The 23,960-nt window shown below is 44.7% G+C and overlaps 1 long non-coding RNA gene across 1 annotated transcript in view; it reads right to left on the bottom strand.

Annotated features, from left to right (window-relative positions):
* Positions 1 to 22,404, bottom strand: part of LOC147094981 (uncharacterized) — a 34,416-nt gene extending 12,012 nt beyond the window's left edge. Inside the window, exon 1 of the long non-coding RNA XR_015074766.1 lies at positions 22,132 to 22,404. This is a non-coding gene — a long non-coding RNA (uncharacterized LOC147094981). The remainder of the gene's footprint in view (positions 1 to 22,131) is intronic.
* Positions 22,405 to 23,960: the final 1,556 nt, after the last annotated feature.

The raw sequence follows: 23,960 nt of genomic DNA, 5'->3' as shown, positions 1-23,960 counted from the left end.
TGAATCCAATCGGTCAGAGTGCTGAAACTCTGGGACACCCGTTTTAACTCAGTACCTTCCTGAATGTGTTTAGGCACTTGCAGAGATTCCCTACAGCGGTTTCCCCCTCCCATTTCCTGCGATTTCCAAATCTACACCCAGCCTCAATCCACCCCGAACACCTTGTCCTCGGACACACTGATCCTAAAGAGAAACAAGACACGGATGTGAAGCGGTGATCAATGCAGTAAGTTTTATTTGAGTACAGCCCATTATTCTGACAGCAGTAAGACAGGGTCAGGGGTTACGGGACCTAAACAATCAAACAGAGCCTGCTTCCCGTGAAGGAAGGTTTCATTCAGTGAGAACGTGGAGAGCTCGGGCTGGTGGGAATCCATCACTGGATCTTTCACACAAGCAGAGTGGAAGAATTTGGTGATAGTAGGAATTCATTGCAAATTATTGACCTAGTTAGGAAATTAGCTGAGCTGCAGGAGGCAGAGAGTAGGGATAATGGATACGTACTCAAATTGGCAGGATGTGACTGTGGTGTCCCACAGGGATCTGTGTTGGGGCCTCAACTATTCACAGTATTTATTAACAACTTAGATGATGGCATAGAAAGTCATATATCTAAATCTGCGATGACACAAAGATAGGCTGCATTGTAGGGAGTGTAGATGAAAGCATAAAATTACAAAGTGATATCGATAGATTATGTGAATGGGTAAAACTGTGGCAAATGGATTTCAGTGTAGGCAAATGTGAAGTCATCCACTTTGGACCTAAAAAGGATACAACAGGGTACGTTCTAAATTGTGAAAGGCTCAAAAATAGTGGAGGTCCAAAGAGACTTGGGGGTCCAGGTACAGAGATCATTAAAATGTCATGAACAGGTACAGAAAATAATCAAAAAGGCTAATGGAATGCTGGCTTTTATGTCTAGTGGACCAGAGTACAGAGGGTTAGAGGTTATGCTGCAGCTATACAAAACCCCGGTTAGACCACACCTGGAGTACAGTGAGCAGTTCTGGGCACCACACCTTAGGATGGATATATTGGCCTTGGAGGGAGTGCAGCGTAGGTTTACCAGAATGATACCCGGACTCCAAGGGTTGTTCCGAGGAGAGATTACACAAACTAGGGTTATAATCCCTAGAATTTAGAAGTCTAAGGGGTGATCTGATTGAAGTTTTCAAGATATTATGGGGAATAGATAGGGTAGAGAGAGAGAAACTATTTCCACTGGTTGGGAATTCTAGGACTAGGGGGCATAGTCTAAAAATTTGAGCCAGACCTTTCAGGAGTGAAATTAGGAAACACTTTTACACACAATGGGAGGTAGAAGTTTGGAACTTTCATCCGCAAATGGCAAGTGATGCTAGATCAATTGTTAATTTTAAATCAGAGATTGATAGCTTTTTGTTAACTAAAGGTAGTAAAGGATATGGGCCAACGTGCAGATCAGCCATGATCTCATTGAATGGCAGAACAGGCTCGAGGGGCTCAATGGCCTACTCCTGTTCCTATGTTGCTCTGGAGCAGTCGCCGTGACTGGTGAACTATTCCAAATAGAGATTCAGTTGCTGTGGTTTTGCAGGAGTTGTTTGCTGCTGTTAAATACCAGAATCAAATTAATGAGAATGCACCAATTGAAACAGAAAGTTCAGCACTTTCTGTGGAGGTGAATGGCCCAGACACATTGGTACGGAACCGTATTTAGAAAGAAACAGAGCAAAGGGATGGTGGATCAGACAACCTCACAGACACATAAACGTAGACCCACATGTACATAGACACACATAACCACAGACATGCAGACACACTCATGTAGAGACATGCCCACAGAAGCACATACACAAGCATGTACACATACCTAGATCACAATATACAAATAAACGCATACACAGCCACACAGATTGACACACAGACACATACACCTCTCTAACTGGCGAGAAGCTAGGAGCTGTGGATGAGCAGAGAGATTTAGAGCTCCAAGTACTTAAATCAGTAAAAGCTAGTGGACGGGTACAATAATAATTAAAGAGGCTAATGGAATGTTGGTGCTTCAGCTGTAGAGAGTTCTGGAAAGACCCCATCTGGAGAATTGCATTCAGTTCTGGGACCGCACCTCAGGAAGGATATACTGGCCTTGGAGAGAGTGCAGCACAGATAGACCAGAATGTTACCAGGGCTCCAAGGGTTACATTATGGGAGAGATTACATATTCCCTAGAATATAGAAGGTTAAGGGGTGATTTAATTTGATGCAGGTTTTTAGGATGTTGAAAGGAATTGTTAAGGTAGAGAGAGAGAAACTATTTCCACTGGTGGAGGAGTCTGGGACAAGGGGACATAGTCTTAAAATCAAATCCAGGCCATTCAGGAGAAGTTAGGAAACACTTCTTCACACAAAGGGTGGTAGAAGTGTGGAATTCTCTCAAACAAAAAGCAAATACAAGCGCAATTAATAATTTTAATTCTGAGAGTGGTAGATTTTTGCCAGGCAAGGGTATAAAAGGATACTGAGCCAAGGCAGCTGGATGCAGTTAAGATACAGAACTGCCATGATCTCATTGAATGGGGGAAAAGGCTCGAGGAGCTGAATGCCTTCTCCTGTTCCTGTTCTTATGTTTCTACTTCCACATTATAGAGTATCAGCACAAGAACATAAGAAATAGGAGCAGGAGTTGGCCATTCGGTCCCTCGAACCTGCTCCGCCATTCAACAAGATTATGGCTGATCTGATTTTGGCCTCAACTCCACTTTCCAGCCGTTTCCCCATAACCCTCGATTCCCCTGTTTTTCAAAAATCTGTCTATCTCCGCCTTGAATATATTCAATGACAGTCTCCACAGCTCTCTGGGGTAGAGAATTCCAAAGATTCACGACCCTCAGAGAAGAAATTCCTCCTCATCTCCGTTTTAAATGGGCAACCACTTATTGTGAAACTATGCCCCCTATTTCTGGATTCCCCCACGAGAGGAAACATCCTCCCTACATCTACCCTGTCAAGCTCCCTCAGAATATTATGTTTCAATCAGATCACCTCTCATTCTCCTAAACTCCAATGAGTATAGGCCCAACCTGCTCAACCTTTCTTCATAAGACAACCCCTTCATCTCCAGAACCAACCTCCTGAACCGTCTCTGAACTGCCTCCAATGCAAGTATATCCTTCCTTAAATAAGGTGACCCAAACTGTTCGCAGTACTCCAGGTGTGGTCTCACCAATGCCCTGTACAGCTGCAGCAAGACTTCCCTACTTTTATACTCCATCCCCCTGCAATAAAGGCCAATATTCCATTTGCCTTCCTAATTACTTGCTGTACCTACATGGTAACTTTTTGTGTTTCATGGACGAGGACTCCCAGATCCCTCTGTACCGCAGCATTCTATAGTCTCTCCACTTAAATAAGATTTTGCTCTTTTACTCTTCCTACCAAGTGAATCTCACATTTTCTCACATTATACTCCAGCTGCCAAATTTTTGCCCACTCACTTAACCTATCTATATCCCTTTGCAGACTCTGTGTACTCCTCACAACTTGCTTTCCCACCTATCTTTGTATTGTCAGCAAATTTGGCTACAGTACATCCAAGTCATTAATAGATTGTAAATAGTTGAGGCCCCAGCACTGATCCCTGTGGCACCCCACTAGTTACAGTTTGCCAACCTGAAAATGACCCATTTATTCCGACTCTCTATTTTCTGTTCGTTAGCCAATCCCCTATCCAATCTAATATATTACAGGAAACTTTCTATTTACCGGCACCTAAATAACCGGAAATCTCGGTTAACCGGCAAAATTCAGTAGGTGGTTCAGGTAAGTTTTACTTCATATTACTTGCCTTCCTCGATCTGTTGCTGTGCAATTGGGTGTGGCTGCAGCTGTTGCTAAGCTACAGAGATGCTTGGAACTTGTGGCCATTGTTCTGCACCTGTTGCTAAGCAACAGGGTTTGTTGCTTTATACGGAGCTCTCAGCTCTCCGTATCTTTTACTATAGCACTCAGTTATCCGGAATTTTTGATAAACCGGCACCACGTCGGTCCCAGATAAAAAAAAGTTTCCTGTACCCCCAACACCATGAGCTCTTATCTTGTGTAGTAACCTTTTATGCGGTTCTTTATCGAATGCCTTCTGGAAATCCAAATACATTACATCTACTGGTTCCCTTTTATCCACCCTGGAGCATCGAGCACTGCAAGGGCAGGTACAATACAGAGCTCCCTCTACATTGCCAATTACTCTGTCCCCCATCCCACTCCATAGCATTTCTGTTCCTGAATTTATAAACCAGTAAAACTTAGAGATGATAAATCATCAGAACTGGATGAATTACATCCGAGTGTACTAAAACATGCAAGGGAAGAACCCATTGCATTCTGGACCTCGTACCTCAAGAATGATGTATTAGCTTTGGCGGGGGTTCGGCACAGATTCACCACAATGATACCCGGGCTGAAAGGTTTAAATGAGGAGGACAGGTGTCATAGACTAGCCTTTTACTTCCTTGAATATAGAAAATTAAGGGTGATATCACTGAGGTATTTAAGATGATCAAGAAATACTATTTCATCTGGTGGGAGAGTCCAGAACAAGGGGCAAAACCTTAAAATTAAAGCTAGGCCGATCAAGTGTGATGTCAGGAAGTACTTCCTCCCACAAAGGGGGGAGTAGAAATCGGGAATTCTCTCCCCAAAAAGCTGTTGAAGCTGGAGCTGGAAAAATTCAAGACTCAGATTGATAGGCAGGGTTTTGTGTGTCTGTATATTGAGAGACAGACACGGTGAAACACACACACACGGGTTAAGGTTGTAGGTGGATTGAAAGCAGTGACGGAGAGAAAGGGTTTAAGAGGCTTTTGAAGGCACTTGCTCGGCACGGAACAGGCAGTCTACCGATTTACGGCCCAGTGTGGTACAAATCTGACCTCAGTAACCTGGCACCAGGGGCAGGGAGGGCCCCCATTGCTGGGCTGCTGATGTCACAAAGCCCGCGTTGCCGGGTTACATGACGTCACTGCCGCTGAGGCGGTTTAACGGACGCGGGATTCAAACCCGCAGCCACCAATCGGGGCCCTGCGCAGCGACCCCGCCTCCGACTGCGAAAATGGGTGGGGTGTGGGTCGCTGCGCCGGGCCCCGATTGGGGGCTGCGCTGTCAATCAGCTGTCTTCAGGCAATAGCAGGAGCAGATATCACTGATCACCTCTAGTTTTGGACTCGCCACACATGGTAACATCTTCCCTTGTGGTGATTTGATAGAGATGTACAAGGTGTACAAGATTATGACGGGTTTGGAAAGGCTAGACGGGGAAAGGCTGTTCTCACTGGTTGATGGTACAAGGACTAGGGGACACAGACTTGATACAGGGGGGAATGTGAGGAAAAATCTTCTTACAGTGAGTGGTGTTGAACTGGAGTTTAGTGCCGACGGAAGTGGTGGAAGCGGAGACACTCAATGTTTTCAAAGGGAGGTTGGATAAGCACTTGAGGGAAATAAACTTGCAGGGCTGCAGGGATAGAGTGGGGCAATTGGACTGACTGGATTGCTCTACAGCGAGTCGGCATGGACTTGATGGGCCGAATGGCCTCCTTCTGTGCCGATGGACTCTCTGACTCTGTGATATACAGTACACAGCTTGTAGAAGGAACAATTCACTCCTATCTGGTACTATATGGCCCATGTGTGTCTCAGTGTCAGCTCCTGTACATGTACAGCACACAGCAGGTAAAGGAACGCTTCACTCCCGTCTGGCACTGTATAGCCCGTGTGTGTCTCAGTGTCAGCTCCTGTACATGTACAGCACACAGCGGGTAAAAGGGAATGCTTCACTCCCGTCTGGCTCTGTATAGCCCGTGTGTGTCTCAGTGTCAGCTCCAGTACATGGACAGCACACAGCGGGTAAAAGGGAACGCTTCACTCCTGTCTGGCACTGTATAGCCCGTGTGTGTCTCAGTGTCAGCTCCAGTACATACTGCAAATAGAATAAGTGAGAGAGAATGAGGGGAAAGTAGAGAGAGTGAACAAGATTTTCCCACAGGAAATCCATGACAGAGTCACTATGAACAATGTGTCTCTAAACGTGTGTTAATATTTATTGTGGATTTGTAGCAGAATTTTATTGCACAAAGACTGTCTTTGGTAATGTTTTATTTTATGCCAGGCATTCTGTGATTCAGTTAATATTTATACCGGGACTGTGTTAATATGTACGAGGTTTTCTCTCCCTCTCATTGTAAATATGAGCCAAGGCTTTGTGGGAGTGTGTTATTGATTACTGTCAGCATTTGGCAGTATAAACATAAGGACAGAGTGTCGCAGTGAGTGTGATAATATTAACCTGGGGTCTCTGTCAGAGTGTTAATATTCCTGAGGTCAGTAGAAGTGTATTACAGTTCACAGTGTGTCTCTGGCGGTGGGTTATGATGTACACACTATGTCAGTGAGTGTGTTTCATCATAAGGTGGATGAATTAGTTGTGCAAATAGAGGTAAACGAATATGATTTGATTGGGATTACAAAAACATGGCTCCAGGGTGGCCAATGCTGGGAACTCAACATCCAGGAGTATTTAATATTCAGGAAAGATAGGCAAAACGGAAAGGGAGGTGGGGTAGCATTGCTGGTTAAAGAAGGGATTAACACAATTGTAAGGAAGGATATTTGCTCTGATGATGTGGAATCTGTATGGGTAGAGCTGAGAAATACCAAGGGGCAGAAAACGTTAGTGGGAGTGGTATATAGACCTCCATACAGTAATGTGGAGGTTGTGGATGGTATTAAAAGGGAAATTAGAGAAGCGTGCAATAAGGGCACAGCAGTCATCATGGGTGACTTTAATCTACATATAGATTGGGCTAACCAAATTAGTAACAATACTGTGGAGGAGGAATTCCTGGAGTGTTTACGGGATGGTTTCCTGGACCAATATGTCGAGGAACCAACCAGAGATCAGGCCATCTTAGACTGGGTATTATGTAACGAGAAAGGATTAATTAGCAATCTTGTTGTACGAGGCCCCTTGGGTGGGAGCGATCATAATATGATAGAATTCTTCATTAAGATGGAGAATGAAGTCGTTGACTCAGAAACAAGGGTCCTCAATTTAAATAATGGAAACTACGAAGGTCTGAGGTGCGAGTTGGGTAGGATTGATTGGGGAATGTCACTCAAAGGGTTGACGGTGGATAGGCAATGGCAAACATTCAAAGACCGCATGGGTGAACTACAGAATTTGTTCATCCCAGTTTGGCATAAAAAATAAAACAAAAAAAGGTGACTCAACCGTGGCTAACAAGGGAAATTAGGGATAGCATAAGATACAAGGAGGACATATAAATTGGCCAGAAAAAGCAGTAAACCTGAGGATTGGGAGCAGTTTAGGATTCAACAAAGGAGGACAAAGGGATTAATTAAGAAGGGGACAATAGAATACGAGAGTAAACTTGCAGGGAACATAAAAACTGACTGTAAAAGCTTTTATAGATATGTGAAGAGAAAAAGATTGGTGAAGTCAAGTGTAGGTCCCATGCAATCAGAATCAAGGGAATTAATAATGGGGAACAAAGAAATAGCAGACCAATTAAATACATATTTTGGTTCTGTCTTCACAAAGGAAGACACAAATAACCTCCGAGAGATGTCGGGGAACATAGGGTCTGATGATAGGGAGGAACTGAAAGAAATCAGTATTTGTAGGGAAATGGTGTTAGGGAAATTGATAGGATTGAAGGCCGATAAATCCCCAGGGCCTGATAATCTACATTAGGGTTGCAAAATTCTGGGAATTTTTAAAAGAGGAAACTTTCCATGGGAATTTATGGGAATTTTGAGTTTTTTTGCACACTGATGGTTTTTGTCTCTGACCCTTATATTATCTTTGTCGTCAAAATAGACATACTGTTCCATACAAATAAAAACAGGCTTTCAAAACTTTATTTAGGTTATAATTTTGAACCCCCACAAAAAAGACCCATCTAAAATAAAATAAAAAGCGTCAGCTTATTTAGCCTGTAATTTGTCCTTATTTTGTCCCTTTGAGTCTTCTGAGTCTTCTACTCCTCATTGCTCCTCCTGATTCTCTGACTCTGGGTCTGACGTGTCCATTTCCTCCTCTGTGTCAGTGTCTAGCTGTATGGTGGACACTTCTGTATCTGGCTCAATAAGTTGTAGGTGCGCCCGGATAGCCACCAGTTTCTCCACTCTCTTGTTAGTCAGCCTGTTGCGCACCTTTGTATGCGTATTCCCAAAAAGTGACCAGTTTCGTTCAGAGGCCGCTGATGGTGGGATTTGGAGTATCACCGATGCAATTGGTGACAGGGCCTCAGATGCACAAAGTCCGTTCCACCAGGTATGTGCACAGATATGCTTGCATGATTCCCATATCCCATCCCCATTCCAAAGACCTTGCTTGGTAGAGAACTTTGCCAGACTTCCCAGAACTTTGCCCACATCCAGATTGAGATGGTGTGAGAGGGTAGAAATCACACTAAGCGCTGTTGATCTGTTCTCCAGAAAGTACTGGTCTCCCAACATGCTTTGGGTCCAGCATGTATGCTGCAGCATGAATCGGCTTGACACAAAATTCTTGACGCGTCTGTATGAATTGAACAATTGCCTTCTCCTCTGCTGTGAGCAGCAGGGATGTGGGTAGGGCAATGCTGATTTGTTCTTTTAAATCAGTAAAAAGCCTGAGAACATCTGACAAGACAGCGTCATCTCCTTCAATCTGAGCAATTGCAGATGCTACTGGTGAGAGAAGTTTAAGGCTGCTAACCACTCTCTCCCAAAACACATCATCCAGCAGTATTTTCTTGATGGTGGTTTCCATATCCCCAGACTGAGATATTGCCATTTCTTGCAGCGACTCCTTACCCTCCAGACGGCTGTTGTACATTATGACAACACCACCCCATCTAGTGTTGTTGGGCAGCTTCAGTGTGGTGTTCTTGTTCTTTGTCATTTGCTTGGAGTTGTAGGTTGTTGCAACTACCTGTTTTCCCCTGACATACTTAACAACTTGCTTGGCTCTCTTGTACAGTGCTTCCATGGTTCTCAAACCCATGATGTCCTTGAGGAGCAGGTTAAGCCCATGAGCTGTGCACCCAATAGACGTAATATGAGGGTAGGCCTCCTCCACTTGAGCCCAAGCAGCCTTCATATTCGCAGCATTGTCAGTCACTACTGCAAAGACCTTTTGTGATCCAAGATCGTTGATGACCGCTTTCAGCTCATCAGCAATGTATGTGCCTGTGTGTCTGTTGTCCTTCGTGTCTGTGCTCTTGAAGAACACTGGGAGAGGAGTGGAGACGATGTAGTTTATGATGCCCTCCCCTCGTACATTTGACCACCCATCTGAGATAACTGCACCTCGGTCTGCCATCGCTATCGTTTCTTTGAGCTTTCCTTGGACTCTGTTATACTCAGCCTCCAGCAAATAAGTAGACAAAGCATGTCTGGTGGGAGGACAGTATGCAGGGCGAATAACATTGAAAAATCTCTTCCAGTACACATTGGCTGTGAGCATGAGGGGTGAGCCTGTTGCATATACAGCTCCAGCAAGGCACTCATCTGCATTCTTCTGGCTATGGTTATCCATTGTATCAAAGAACCTTCCAAGTGGGCCAGGAGTTGCTGATGATAAGGAGCCTGATACAGAATGAGAACCATCATCTTCTTGAATGGAAGCAGAGGAACTCTGGGCTGACTGCTGTGAGCTTTGAGTGAAGTTGTTGCATTTGGATAAATGCTGCTGCATCTTTGTGGCATTCTTTTGCAACAGGGTGAGTACATTTTTGCTGATGCTCCATGTGATGGAAGCATGACTTGTACACACACGACCCTACATCACCAATAGTGTATTATTTTGTATATTTTAAATTGAAGGGCAACAGAGTTCAACAAGTAACTGGTTTATTTGGTATAAAGTCTGATTTACTTACTGCATCATCACAACATCAGCAGAAAACAAAATGACTTCCCTCAGGACCCCTAACCTGGATCTTAAAAAAACTATAGCAGTCTTACAGATGCCTGCAGGCCAATCACAATTCGATATGCAAATATTACAAATAGAGGGAGCTAATCGCTCATCCACTCATCCAACCAATCAGGACACATTTGTTCACAGTCATACACAAAAGTTGTAATTATTAAAACAAGCCAAGTAAGATAAACATATATTGATTAAGAAATTCCTTAATAATTAAGATTCCATCTCTGTTAGTAATTTTAAGAGAGGACCTGTGGAAAAAAAAATACAAAAAAAACAATATTGTGCTAGCATGTGCTTTTTTGGGCAAAATTCCCAAGCTAAACTTCCCGTGGAAAATTTCCGGAAATTTACCGGAAACTTTCCACCCCTTTGCAACCCTAATCTACATCCTAGGGTACTTAAGGAAGTGGCCCCAGAAATAATAGATGCACTGCTGATCATCTTCCAGCATTCGACGGAATCTGGAACAGTACCCATGGATTGGAGGGTAGCTAATGTTACCCCACTATTCAAAAAAGGTGCTGAGAGAAAATGGGGAATCACAGACCGGTATGCCTGACATCGGTAGTGGGGGAAATGCTAGAGTCCATTATAAATGATGTAATAGCAGAGCACTTGGAAAACAGTGACAGGATCGGACAAAGTCAACATTGATTTACAAAAGGTAAATCGTGCTTGACGAATCTACTGGAATTTTTTGAGGATAGATAAGGGAGAACCAGTGGATGTGGTGTATTTGGACTTTCAGAAGGCTTTCGATAAGGTCCTGCATAAGAGATTAGCGTGTAAAGTTAAGGCACATGGGATTGGGGGCAAGGTATTGACTTGGATAGAGAACTGGTTGGCTGACAGAAAGCAAACTGTTGGAATAAACGGGTCTTTTTCCGAGTGGTAGGCAGTACCTTAGTTTGTATGTTAGAATATATATAATTTATTTTTAATGTTAGAATATGTATAATGCAGCACCAATGTACAAGGTGGAGATAATGGGTTAATCCCTACCCTGAGTTAAACGATATAGAGGACTGTATATTGCATTTACCCAGCTAAGTTTTAAAACATAATTAAGTGACTTCAAGTGCTGAGAGATTAAACTGCAGGACAACTCATGGGAAGATTGAGGAGGATGTCTGGCCAGGTGAGACAACACATATGCGAGATAACGCATCTAAGAATTCGTTTGCTGTAAATCACAATAGGGTTCCATTCTTCAAAGCATGGTGGGACTAATCAGAGTGTGCTTGCTTTGCAGAGGTAACCCGAGATGAGGCCAAAGTCTGTGCTTTGCACGCCTTAACGAGGGCTGTTATCTTAAGACAACATGTAACAAGCAAAACCACCTGGCTACGGGCAAATGGATGGTTGTAGAGCAATTAAGATGAGGCCCCACAGTCGCAGGAGGTGACGGGACCAACCGATAACAGAAATGTGGGATTTGTGGGCGGCAAGATGATGAAATGTCACGGTTTATAATAGCCATTTAGCTGTAACTCTGTATATGCTGATAAGCTTTATCCCTGCCCCTAGGGAGGGGGTTTGATTTTTGTATAACTGTGATTGTTGCTAAGGAATCGGTGGAGTTGAATCTGAGAGGGGTCTCAGAAGGTTCTCCCCAGGCCTGTGAATAAAGAGCATTTTGAACCATCCTTCACTCGAAGTCTGTCATCTGTACCAAAGCTAAGCATCGACTTTGTATATCACTTAGTCCGCTCTGAGGGGGAAAGGGTTAAGTGTTGACCTGGCACAACACCAGGTCCACTTTTCAGGATACAACAATTGGCGTCACGAACAGGATAACAGACTCTGACCGGTCCACAGGAACGACGAGCTAAGAAGGGCGAGTACATTTTAAATTACCACCCATAAATTAGAAAGCTCAGAACGTACTGTGAGATCTGGTAAAGCTGTGAATAAAAGAACTAAATTAGAGACAGACTCGAGAAAGGGGGTGCGGTCTGGTGAGCCAGGAGGCGGCGAATCCTCAGAGCCGTTAAGACGGCAAGGCCTCTAGGATAAAGAGGCAGATAAGTGGGCTATAATGACCTACGAGGAAGCCGGGAGGCGGCAAACCAAATCCTCAGAGCCGTTAAGATGGCAAGGCGTCTAGGGTAAAGAGGTGGTTAAGTGGGCGGTAACTCCTACGAATAGTGGATCCTTGGGAGTCATGGGGTGACCAACACGGACAAGGGTGGTTGTCTATCCTAAACGCCTAGCCTGAGCCCGAATTAAGAGGACGTAGTCCCACGTGACGGCCAGGACCAAGTAGGTGTAGGGAACGAAACACCACAGGATCGTGACCCCGTGATGAGTGAGTGTGTGCAAAATAAGTGTGTGTGAGTGAGTGATAGGGTAATATAAGAACCATTGAGAAGTAAGTCGGAAGCTATATAGAATGCCTAAAGTGAATGCAGAGATACAGGAGAAGGGACTGTCCCCTTGGGGAGATCCCGGCTCTGTCACCCGCTATTTAGCGGACAAGAATCGAACATTTATCGAAAATATGAAAAAGGATGGGATCCTGAAGATAGTGCAGAGAGCCAAAGAGCTTGGCAGAGAGGACAATCCAAAGATAAAGAGGGGAAAGGGGGAATGGTAGTTTTAGCTGGTTACCAGAAACTATGTAATGAGTTGAAACAGAAGGAAAAGGGAGAAAGGGAAGAGAAAGAAGTTACAACTCCCAAACCAGGAGGAGAGGGACATCTGGTGGCGGCAGCCAGTTCCAGCAGTACGTCCCTATACCCAAACCTACTGGGAAAAGGTAATATAGATGGGGGTGGGTTAGGAGAGAAATCAGCAGGAGATAGTAAGGAAAGGGACTGGCTGGAGCCACTGCCTTGGCCAGAAGAAAATAATTTCCCACCACCCTATAATCCGCTGGACCGCACGGTAAAAGTGGCCCCGGTAAAAGCTGAAGTAATCCCAGGACACCCAGAGATTCCCGGTACCGCCATGATCCCCGTGGTAGGAGACAACCTGGAAATTCCAGCGGTCCCTGCAGTTCCGGCAAGACCCCAGATAATTCGAACTACCTACCAGCCCTTCAAACCCTTAGAGAAACAAATGCTGGTGAATAAATTACCCCAGCTGCAACATCGGGGGAATAACTACCCATTTTGGCAAAAGATGAGGGAATTGAGGATCAGTCATAGTTTACACAATAAAGATGTAAACCAGTTGGTGCGAGCAAAAGTTTCGGATGATCGTTGGGACCAATTGCCCGTGAATTTCAGGGACGGAACTTGGTGCCTGGAGTGTAATCTCACCCCGCAACAGTTAGACCAAAACTACGAGTTATTCAAGCGAGCAGTAGAAGAGGTTATGGGACAGGCCCCGGTAAATTGGGCAGCCATAACCAATATAGCTCAGGAGAAGGGGGAATCTGCCGTAGACTATAGTAAACGGAAATGGGAAAGGTTTGTGGGATGTTCCGGCATCTGAAACCCCACCACAGAGAACCAATGTTTCCTGCAATAATTTAAAGCCGGACTGGGTCCCGCACATCAGGCAGCCATACGATTAGGAGTTGTTACAATGAACAACTATGAAGACTTAATTAGGTGGGCGACAGAAGTGGATCACATGCAAAAGTTTAAGATAGCTGCCGCAGAGGAGTTCGGGGAACAGGAGGAAACAGTGGGGATAGCGAGCTGTTATGCTTGCGGAGAGGAGGGACATTTCGTTAAAGAATACAAACAGAAGCAGAGAAGGGCTGCCAGATCAGCATCGGATACAAAACTAATTTGCTAGAATTGTAACAAGCCAGGACATAAGAGAATAGACTGCTGGAAGAAAGGGAGAGGAATGGAAAGCCAGGGGCCAAACCAAAGGGGGGGACCCCAAAGAGGACAGCCAGGAGGAGACGGGGGAAGAGAGGATTTTAAAAGATGGATGAGGGAAGAAAGAGAGGAACAGGAGGAAAGGGATAGAGACAGAGATAGGGATAGACCGCGACAAAGGGATAGGGAAGAAAGGGAGCTTAAGGAATATAGTAACTGGAAAAATACCCGAAGTGAGAAGCGACATGGGTATGATTCAGAGGATGGGGAAGGTGGTGACACATGCACTGTGAGGCAAATGAGAGACATAATGAAGAAGTTGAATATTAAATGAAAGGTAGCGGCCCTCCGGGAGAATGGGGAGGGGGATCCAAGGATGTTTGTTAACGCATTGGTAGGGGGCCGGCAGTGCAAAATGTTAATAGACACAGGAGCCACAATCTCATTGACAACTATGAAGACTTAATTAGGTGCGCAACAGAAGTGGATAACATGCAAAAGTTTAAGATAGCTGCCGCAGAGGAGTTGCCCCGAACAAAACTTTCAATTAATGTAACAGGAATCGGTGGACGAAAAATCAGGGCTCATAAGAGCGAAACAGTTTTACTAGAAATTGGATGTATAATAATACCTGCACAGTTGTGGGTATGCGAGAATACTGAAGGAACAATCCTAGGGATAGACATACTGCGAGAAGTAGGAGCTTTAGTCGACCCTAAAGCAAATGAAGTGTACTGGCCACCAGATTATAAGTCAAACAAACAGGCAGCCCCGGGAAACAAAGCAGATCGGGCAGGGGCAACGAAGATTATAGACCAAGAATGGGGTAAGAAGGGACCGTGGACAATCCCATGCAGAGAGTATATTGGGGTGTGGGTAACACAAACAAGATTGTGGACTAGTCCAAACCCCTCTGGTGAACATACCAGGACCAATGCATCGCCCACAAACAATATCCTTTAAAGGAGGGAGCCAAAGCAGCAGTACGGGACAGTGTTGGAATTAACCAAACAGGGAATCTTACGAGAAACTATATCTGAAACTAATTCCCCGATATGGCCAGTAAGGAAACCAGATGCATCATTTCGACTGACAATAGATTACACAGAACTAAATAAGGTAACCCCAAAGGAATGCCCGATAGTAGCAAGCCCTGCTACAATTTTTAATGAACTAAAGCCTGAACACAAAATTTTTACAGTATTAGACATTGTGAACGGATTCTGGTCCATACCATTGGACAAAGAATCGCAAGAGAAATTTGCTTTCACACTAGATGGGAAACAATATACTTGGACGAGGGTCGCTCAAGGGTTCCATAATAGTCCAGCTATATTCCACCGACACATGGCCAAGGCCCTGGAGGAAGTAGAGTTAGAGGAGGACGGCAGCACTGTGTTGCAGTATGTCGACGATCTACTGATAGCTTCCACAAGCACTCAGGGGCATGTTAAAGCCTTGTCTAAAATTCTGAAAGCTCTTCGGGATGCAGGCTTTAAAGTTGTGGGGGACTACGGTCTCCCGCGTAAACAAATAGGCAACACAGCGAGCTACAAGAAATAGGTCTTTACTCCAACTCTCACAATACAGTACTGAATTCGTGAAGCCCGCGAACCTGTGATGACTCACGGATTGGTCACTTGCTGGAACCCGATTGGTTTTCCTTCTCTCAGCAGCAGGCAAGTCTAAACGTGCCTTATTCCTCTCAGCTTGCAACTGTCTTGCAGGGGGAGGGGAATACAGCAGTTAAAAGGGGATTATACAGGTTTATCTACATACACACAGTGTTTCCCCAATGTAAACCCCACCAAAGCTCAAGTAGGGAAATCAGAGGTAACCTATCTGGGATATAACATCAGCATGGGCAAGAGAGCCATGGCAGGGGATCGAAAGTGGGCTATAAACGATATGCCCAAACCTGTGAATACAAGGGGAGTGTGACAAGTAATGGGACTATTTAATTATAGCAGAAATTTTATTGAAGGATTCTCACAACTAGCTGCACCTCTCTGTGAATTGACCAAAGGGGGAAAAGCTCCAGACGAACCCATTGAATGGACAGAGTTACAGGCGGAAGCCTTCACTAAATTAAAACAGGCACTGACTGCCGCACCAGCCTGAGGATTACTTGATATGGGGAGGCCATATCATATCTTCTGCCACAATCACGGGGGACAGTACAGTGCAGTGGTAGCACAAAAGCATGGGGATTACATGAGACCTGTAGCCTACTATTCGACACGGAGATCCCCGATAGTAGCCGGTATGCCAAGATGCGTTGCTGCGATTGATTGACTGCCCACCGTGCACAAAGTGAGTGAACCTGTAGTAATGACAGGGGATATTGTGTTACATACATAACACACCCTAGTGGAATTGTTAAACACCGGACGATTAAAAACCGTCTCAAACGGCCGGAAGGCTGCTTGGGAGGCTGTCCTGTTACCTAAAGATAAATCCATACAGATAGTTAGAGATATGAGCCAGAACCCCGCAGCTATGATGGGAATGGAAGGAGAGGAACACTATTGCACCAGTGAAGAAGAATCAGAATATGTAGACAGGATCAGGGAATTGCCTTTGACACAGGCAGACCTAGAGCTATATGTGGACGGGTCCCGTAAATATGTTAACGGAACACTACGAACAGGTCGGGCCATGGTGACCAGAGATGGCATCGTCCAGAGGGAAGGAAGATTACCAGGGGGTAGTTCAGCACAGGTTGCTGAGTTAACAGCGTTGACAGAAGCATTAAAATTGGCAGCAGGGAAACGGGTGAATATCTATACCGATAGTTGTTATGTACATGATTATATGGCAGCTTGGAGTAGAAGGGGGTATATTGCCTCAGGTGGCAAACCCATACAGCATGAGGAATTAGTAAAGGAATTGGTAGCTGCCTCAGGGTTACCCACTGAAACAGCTGTAGTGAAGGTAAAAGCCCACCAGAGGAGGAACTCCCCCACAGAAAGGGAAACAGAGCCGCCGATCGTGCAGACAGAAAATTGGTAGAGCAACAGGTTGCAGCAGCAAACAAGAGAAGCACAGAACCAGAAACACAGATAGACATAGCTGCTATAACTGCATTGCCAGAAGATATAGATATATCCAAATTACATAAGGAAGTATCCCAGGAGGAGAAACAGCTATGGGAACGAGGGGGACAAGGAGAAAGGGCGGGGGGAATATGGAGGAAAGAGCAGCAGATATATGCACCAGGCTGTATACAACAGGAATTAATGAAAATGTACCATGGTAGGCAACACACAGGTATATCCAATATGTTAAACAACCTCCAGCGATGCTGGTGGTGGCCCGGAATGAAACAAGCTGTGGACAGATTCTGTAGACACTGCCCCATATGTGCGCAGTATAACATAGGGAAACCCGTCGAGGTAAAGTGGAGACATCAGCCGAGACCAAGAGGCCCATGGGAGAAGTTGCAGATAGACTTTACTGGACCTCTACCGAAATCAATGGGGAAAATGTACTGTTTGGTAATAATAGATCAATTTACTAGATGGGTTGAAGCTTTCACCACTAGAGATTGCACAGCAACAACCGTAGCACGAATAATGGCAGAGGAGGTTGTACCATGATGGGGGGTCCCGCTGCAGATTGATTCAGACCAGGGAACACACTTTACAGGAAATGTTATAAAGGAAACATGCGCATTATTAAGTATCAGACAAAGGTTCCACATACCATATCACCCTCAGAGTTCAGGGATGGTGGAAAGGATGAACCGGACTTTGAAATTATCCTTAGCTAAAGCAATAGAAGACACGGGGAAGGGATGGGCAGAGTTACTCCCGAGTATACTGATGAGACTTAGAGCAACTCCGAATAGAACCACGGGGCTGACACCTTTCGAACTAATGAGCGGACGAGCAATGACACTGCCGGAAGGAGTCGCTACCGGGGGTGGGGATGTAGGGCCCCTGAAGGATAGAATTAGCAGATTTATTAAACAATTGTGTACGCAATTACACGCTCTCAGACATGAGGCCAAAGACCAACAGATTATACAGGATCCAGAACAGGATGCACAGGACGACCAGAAGGAGGTCCCAGCTGTAGGTAGCAAGGTGATGGCAAAAATAATACCAGCCAAACCAGGGCTAGCACCCAGATGGTCAGGACCTTACTAAGTATGAATGAACAGTGACACATGCGCTTGTATAGATGAGTCCGGAACAGGTAAAGGACGGTGGAAGCACTGGACTCAGTTAAAAATATATAACAAAAACAATGAGTAAACCAGAGATGGCGCCTTTTGAGGAGAGTGAGGAGTTTGCTAGAAGGTATAAAGAATGGGAAGGGCAGTTTCTACATATATTAATGCTAGGGCTGTGCGGGATGTTAATATTATACGTCGTGGTTTGCATCTTCAAGTATATCTGGAAACAGAGCCACAGACCAAGAAATGAACCAGACGTACAGCAGTTTGAAGTGATAGAATTATGCCATTCTTATCCGTTCTAATTGGCTGGTGACGACTGGCCCCTTTATTTATCTTTACAGGAACGATAAATGCATAGAAAAATGAAGTGGAGCATCAATCGCGCTCTCATCGGGATTCTATGCCTAAGTATAAGCGCTGGGTCTAGTGGGAGGCGCGAGCAACTCGGGAGTTTATGCTTAAATATACGCCCTGAATCTGTAATGGGACTTCTGATGCTCTTTGGTATCGACCCGACTTGAAACATAATCATCATCCAGAATTGAATCAAGATGCCCACCAACAATACGCCACCATTAGAATGGGGGGCGGCTTCGGGAAACGGATGCGATATGACTGTGTACTGTGATTATTGTGAATACGAAAGTACAGCTAACGGGACTTTGTTTGTCTGGGTCACGGAGGGCAAAGGGATTAAAATAGAGTGCCTATGTACTAAGGACAATGTTCAAATAACTCCAAAGTTTTGAGTAGGAAAGGGATATTTCGTAGATACAGGATCCGGATTCAATAAAGCAGTTGAGATTACACCAAATTACACAGGGCTCCCATATTTGGGACAGAGTTCGAATCCACTAAATTGGCCCAAAATAGGTCAAAGACAAAGGGGAATGATAGGATGTTATAATGCGGAACGCAAAAAGGGATCCCGGCGAGGACAAATATTACAGATGGAAATCAGGGAAAGGACGGAGGGGATAGGGTTACAAAGGAAAAGCAACAAGCATAAAAATACCCTCACTCCACTAACTGGCCCACCAATGGAAAAAGGGGCACCCGGGGATTTAATAACAAGGAAAACACAAGATGAGGTGTACTTTAGTGTAACACATAGAACTATTAAGGTTGCCATTAATAGGAGTACTCTAGAGATGCCCGCGATGTGTAACAATCATACAAAACAAATATGGAACTCCCTGTGGGTAAAACAATTAGAGGGTCCACAGGGAAAATCTCTCTTACAAAGACGCAAGAAAAGGGGAGCACTGGAAATGGCTGGAGCAGGGTGTGCGGCCGGGTTAGCAACAGTTAATAGCTTGGACATAGAAGGAGTAAACGAAGGAGTAGAGGAACTACAACCAAAAATAAAAAAGGCTACTAAAACAAACCACTGGAAATAGCCAGCAATTGGCACTGGCAGGAAAACAAACAATAATGCAATTGTTGGGGGTGGAAGAGGTAGTAGCCCCCCATGCAGAAACAATCAATACAATTATTGATCGACTTGACAATGCTTCTCGCCAAACCCATAAGGAACTAGTATGTGCCATGTATGGCTCATGGCTATTGTCAAATGCTCAACATAACATGAGGCAAATAAATAATGGACAGATCTCTGTCTGGATTACTAATGAGGATCTGGAACCCTTGATTGACGCAAATGAAAGCCTATGTAAGGGGCGTAAAATGGGACAAGTATACCGGGCAGGCAATTGTCTGACCCCATGGACTAAGGTGATTGGCTTTGTACTGGCCATCCCACAACTCCCAGAAGAGGGACAGCCCCTATACGACGTGATTAACATAGGAGAGATACAAAGGGAAAGTTGGGTTAAATATCATGATGTCCCTACCAAGGCACTTTGGGACGGGGATGAAGAGAATAAACAGAAGAATGGAACCTTAAGGGGGGTGGTAATGGACGGGTGCCACCACAAGGGAAGGACATGGGCGTGCACACACCCCCCCCACTAAGGGAGACACATCCGAGTGCGGGTTCACAAAAACCACCAATTGCACCATTGAGGTACACCCAAGGGGAATACACCGGACAAGGGTAGCACCAAGGAACAACGGGACATTTTGTGTCACCACAACTGAACAGAAATATGAATATCAAGATATGATTTGTCCCATTCCCCAGCCAAACTTTTGTTTTGATCCAAAGATATCTACACAGATAGGACATCAATATATACACCCACCAAGACCACAGGAAACGAAAACATGGTCACTTGATGCTATGGTACTTAATAAAGAGGTTGAAGCTTATGTCATACCAGAGCCCAAGGCAATTCCTAAGTTAGAGGAAGAGGAGGCTTGGAAGAAATTACGGCAGGAAACAAAGGAAATTTTAAATTATATTATCATAAAATAGAGGAAGACTTAAAGAAACAACAAAAAGACATTGGTACAACATTAGCGGAAACTCCTTGGTACAATAAGATCTGGAACTGGGGGCTAAATGTCGATATACACCCCTGGATCAGGATCATGTCACACGTGCTGGTAGTTGTGCAAGGCGCCGTATTAATGATCCCTTTGTTCTAACTTTGTGGATATTGCCGATGGCGAAAGAACCACAACCTCGCACAGGCCATAACCAAATGAATAACGAAGGAAGAAGAGAAAGAAACACTGTTGCTAACCACCAACAAGCAAGGGGTAGGGCGTGAGTAGAATCATTATGAAGACTGCGTTTAGGATTGCGGAAGTATGAGTATTAGACACCCTGGCTTGGTACCACTAGGGCGACGGTACTCTTAGCAAACAATCTTAAACTGCAGCATATTGGCTGTATTGGGTCAAAATGACCAATGGTCCATAAGGGGGGACTGAAGTAGCCAAATTACTATTATACCTTAGTTTTTATGTTAGAATATTTATAATTTAGTTTTTATGTTAGAATATGTATAATGCAGCACCAATGTACAAGGTGGAGATAATGGGTTAATCCCCATCCTGAGTTAAACGATATAGAGGTCTGTATATTGCATTTACCCAGCTAAGTTTTAAAACATGATTAAGTGACTTCAAATCCTGAGAGATTAAACTGCAGAACAACTCACGGGAAGATTGGGGAGGAGGTCTATTTGGCCAGGCCAGGCAACACATATGCAAGATAACGCACCTAAGAATTTGTTTGTTGTAAATCACAACAGGGTTCCATTCTTCAAAGTATGGTGGGACTAATCAGAATGTGCTTGCTTTGCAGAGGTAACCCGAGACGAGGCCGAAAGTCTGTGCTTTGCACACCTTAACGAGGACTGTTATCTTAAGACAACATGTAACAAGCAAAACCACCTGGCTATGGACAAATGGATGGTTGTTGAGCAATTAAGATGAGGCCCACAGTCACAGGAGGTGATGGGACAAACTGATAAACTGAAATGTGGGATTTGTTGGCGGCAAGAAGATGAAATGTCACAGTTTATAATTGCCGTTTAGCTATAACTCTGTATATGCTGATAAGCTTTATCCCCGCCCCTAGGGCAGGGGTTTGTTTTTGTATAACTGTAATTGTTGCTAGGGAATCGGTGGAGTCGGATCTGAGAGGGGTCTCAGAAGGTTCTCCCCAGGCCTGTGAACAAAGACCGTTTTGAACCATCCTTCACTCGAAGTCTGTCATCTGCACCAAAGCTAAGCGTCGACTTTGTATATCACTTAGTCCGCTCTGAGGGGGAAAGGGTTAAGTGTCGACCTGGCACAACACCAGGTCCACTTTTCAGGATACAACAGTCGATACATGCAGAGAGAGGGGGACTGAGAGTGAGGCAGAAGTAGGGACCGAGGGAGAGAAGAGAAAGGCAGAAAGCGTGAGACACAGCGAGGCAGAGAGAAATGAGAGAGATAGAGAGAGGAGAGACAGAGCAAAGGTGTATGAGAGAGAGAAAACGAGGTGAGGAGAGATAGAGCCATTGAGAAAGAAAGAGACGAGAGTGAGTTGAGGCAAAGAGAGAGAGAGAGAGAGAGAGAGAGATTAAATGAGGTAGCTAGAGAAAAAACAAGATAGAGGATGGACAGGTTAGACTGAGTGTAAATCTCCCTCTACACTGTCCCATCAAACGATCTGTGGGTCTGATGCAATAGATGTCAATTTCCAATCTGCCTGAAGGCACCGTTTCAAGTTAAACAGCTTGAACCCCAAACGGTCAGAGTGCTGACGCTCTGGAACAGCCATCTTATCTCAGTACCTTTCTGAATGTGTTATTGGACACTTGGAGAGATTCCCTGTGCCAGTTTCCTCTTCCCATTTCCTGCGATTCCCAAATCTTCTCCCAGTCTCATTTCATCCCCAGACACCTTGTCCTCCAGCACATTGACCCTAAAGAGAAACAAGACATGGGTGTGAAGCTGTGATCAATGCAGTAAGTTTTATTTCTGAGTACAGCCCATTATTCTGACAGCAGTAATACAGGGTCAGGGGTTACGGGACCTAAACAATCAAACAGAGCCTGCTTCCCGTGAAGGAAGGTTTCATTCAGTGAGAACATGGAGTGCTCGGGCTGGTGGGAAACAATCACTGGATCTTTCACTGTTTCGGTCTGCAACATCTGAACCCACCGGGGAAGGATAGTGGGGCAGAGAGATACGTAGGGAGAGTTGGATCAGTCGCCGGGACTGGTGAACTATTCCAAATAGAGATTCAGTTGCTGAGGGTTTACAGGAGTTGTTTGTTGCTGTTAAATACCAGAATCAAATTAAATCAAATGCACCAATTTAAACAGAAAATACACACACCCCACACCTCTTACTGGCGAGATTTAGGGGTCCAAGTACTTAAATCAGTAAAAGCTCGTGGACGGGTACAATAATAATTAAAGAGGCTAATGGAATGTTGGTACTTCAGCTGTAGAGAGCTCTGGAAAGACCCCATCTGCAGAATTGCATTCAGTTCTGGGCACCGCACCTCAGGAAGGATATACTGGCCTTGGAGAGAGTGCAGCACAGATCGACCAGAATGTTACCAGGGTACCAAAGGTTAAATTATTTATTTTATTCATTTCTGGGATGTGGGCATCGCTGGCAAGGCCAGCATTTATTGTCCATCCCTAATTGTCCTCGAAAAGATATTGGTGAGCCGCCTTCTTGAACCGCTGCAGTCCATGTGGTGAAGGTACTCCCACAGTGCTGTTAGGGAGGGAGTGCCAGGATTGTGTGAGGAGAGATTACATAAACTGGGCTTGTAGTCCATGGAATATAGAAGGTTAAGGGGCGATTTCATTTGATTGAGGATTTTAGGATGTTAAAAGGAATTGTCAAGGTAGAGAGAGAGAAACTATTTCCACTGGTTGAGGAGTCTAGGTCAAGGGGACATAATCTCAAAATCAAAGCCAGGCCATTCAGGAGAGAAGTTTGGAAACACTTCTTCACGCAAAGGGTGGTAGAAGTATGGAACTCTCCCACAAAAAGCAGTAGATGCTCGCGTAATTAATAATTTAATTCCGAGATCAATAGATTTTTGCCAGGCAAGGGTCGAGAAAGGATACAGAGCCAAGGCAGGTGGATGGAGTTATGATAGATCAGCCATGATCTCACTGAATGGGGGAACAGGCTCGAGGGGCTGAATAGCCGACTCCTGTTCCTACCTCCACTTTATAGAGTGTCAGCATTGAGCCCTCAAAGGCAGGTAAAATTCTGAGCTCCCTCTTCATTACCTAGACATTACCACTGTTACTCTGCTCCCCTCCCCGCTCCATACCATTTCTGTTCCTGAATTTATAAACTTGAATATAGAAAATTAAGGATGCGATCACTGAGGTTTTATGATGATCGAGAGATACTATTTCATCTGGTGGGAGTGTCCAGAACAAGGGGCAAAAGCTTAAAGTTAAAGCTAGGCTGTTCAGGTGTGATGTCAGGAAGCACTTCTTCACACAAAGGGTAGTAGAAATCTGGAACTTTCCCCAAAAAAGCTGTTCATGCTGGAGCTCAATTGAAAAGTTCAAGCCTCAGATTGATATATTTTCATTAGGTAGGGTTCTGTTTATAGACACACACATCAGTACAAGAGACACATGGA

The sequence above is a fragment of the Somniosus microcephalus genome, unplaced genomic scaffold (genome assembly GCF_052327205.1).
Source record: "Somniosus microcephalus isolate GS21.2 unplaced genomic scaffold, FLI_Smic_1.0 unresolved_chr1, whole genome shotgun sequence".
Taxonomy (NCBI): Eukaryota; Metazoa; Chordata; class Chondrichthyes; order Squaliformes; family Somniosidae; genus Somniosus; species Somniosus microcephalus.
This window is presented reverse-complemented; position numbering and strand designations above follow the sequence as displayed.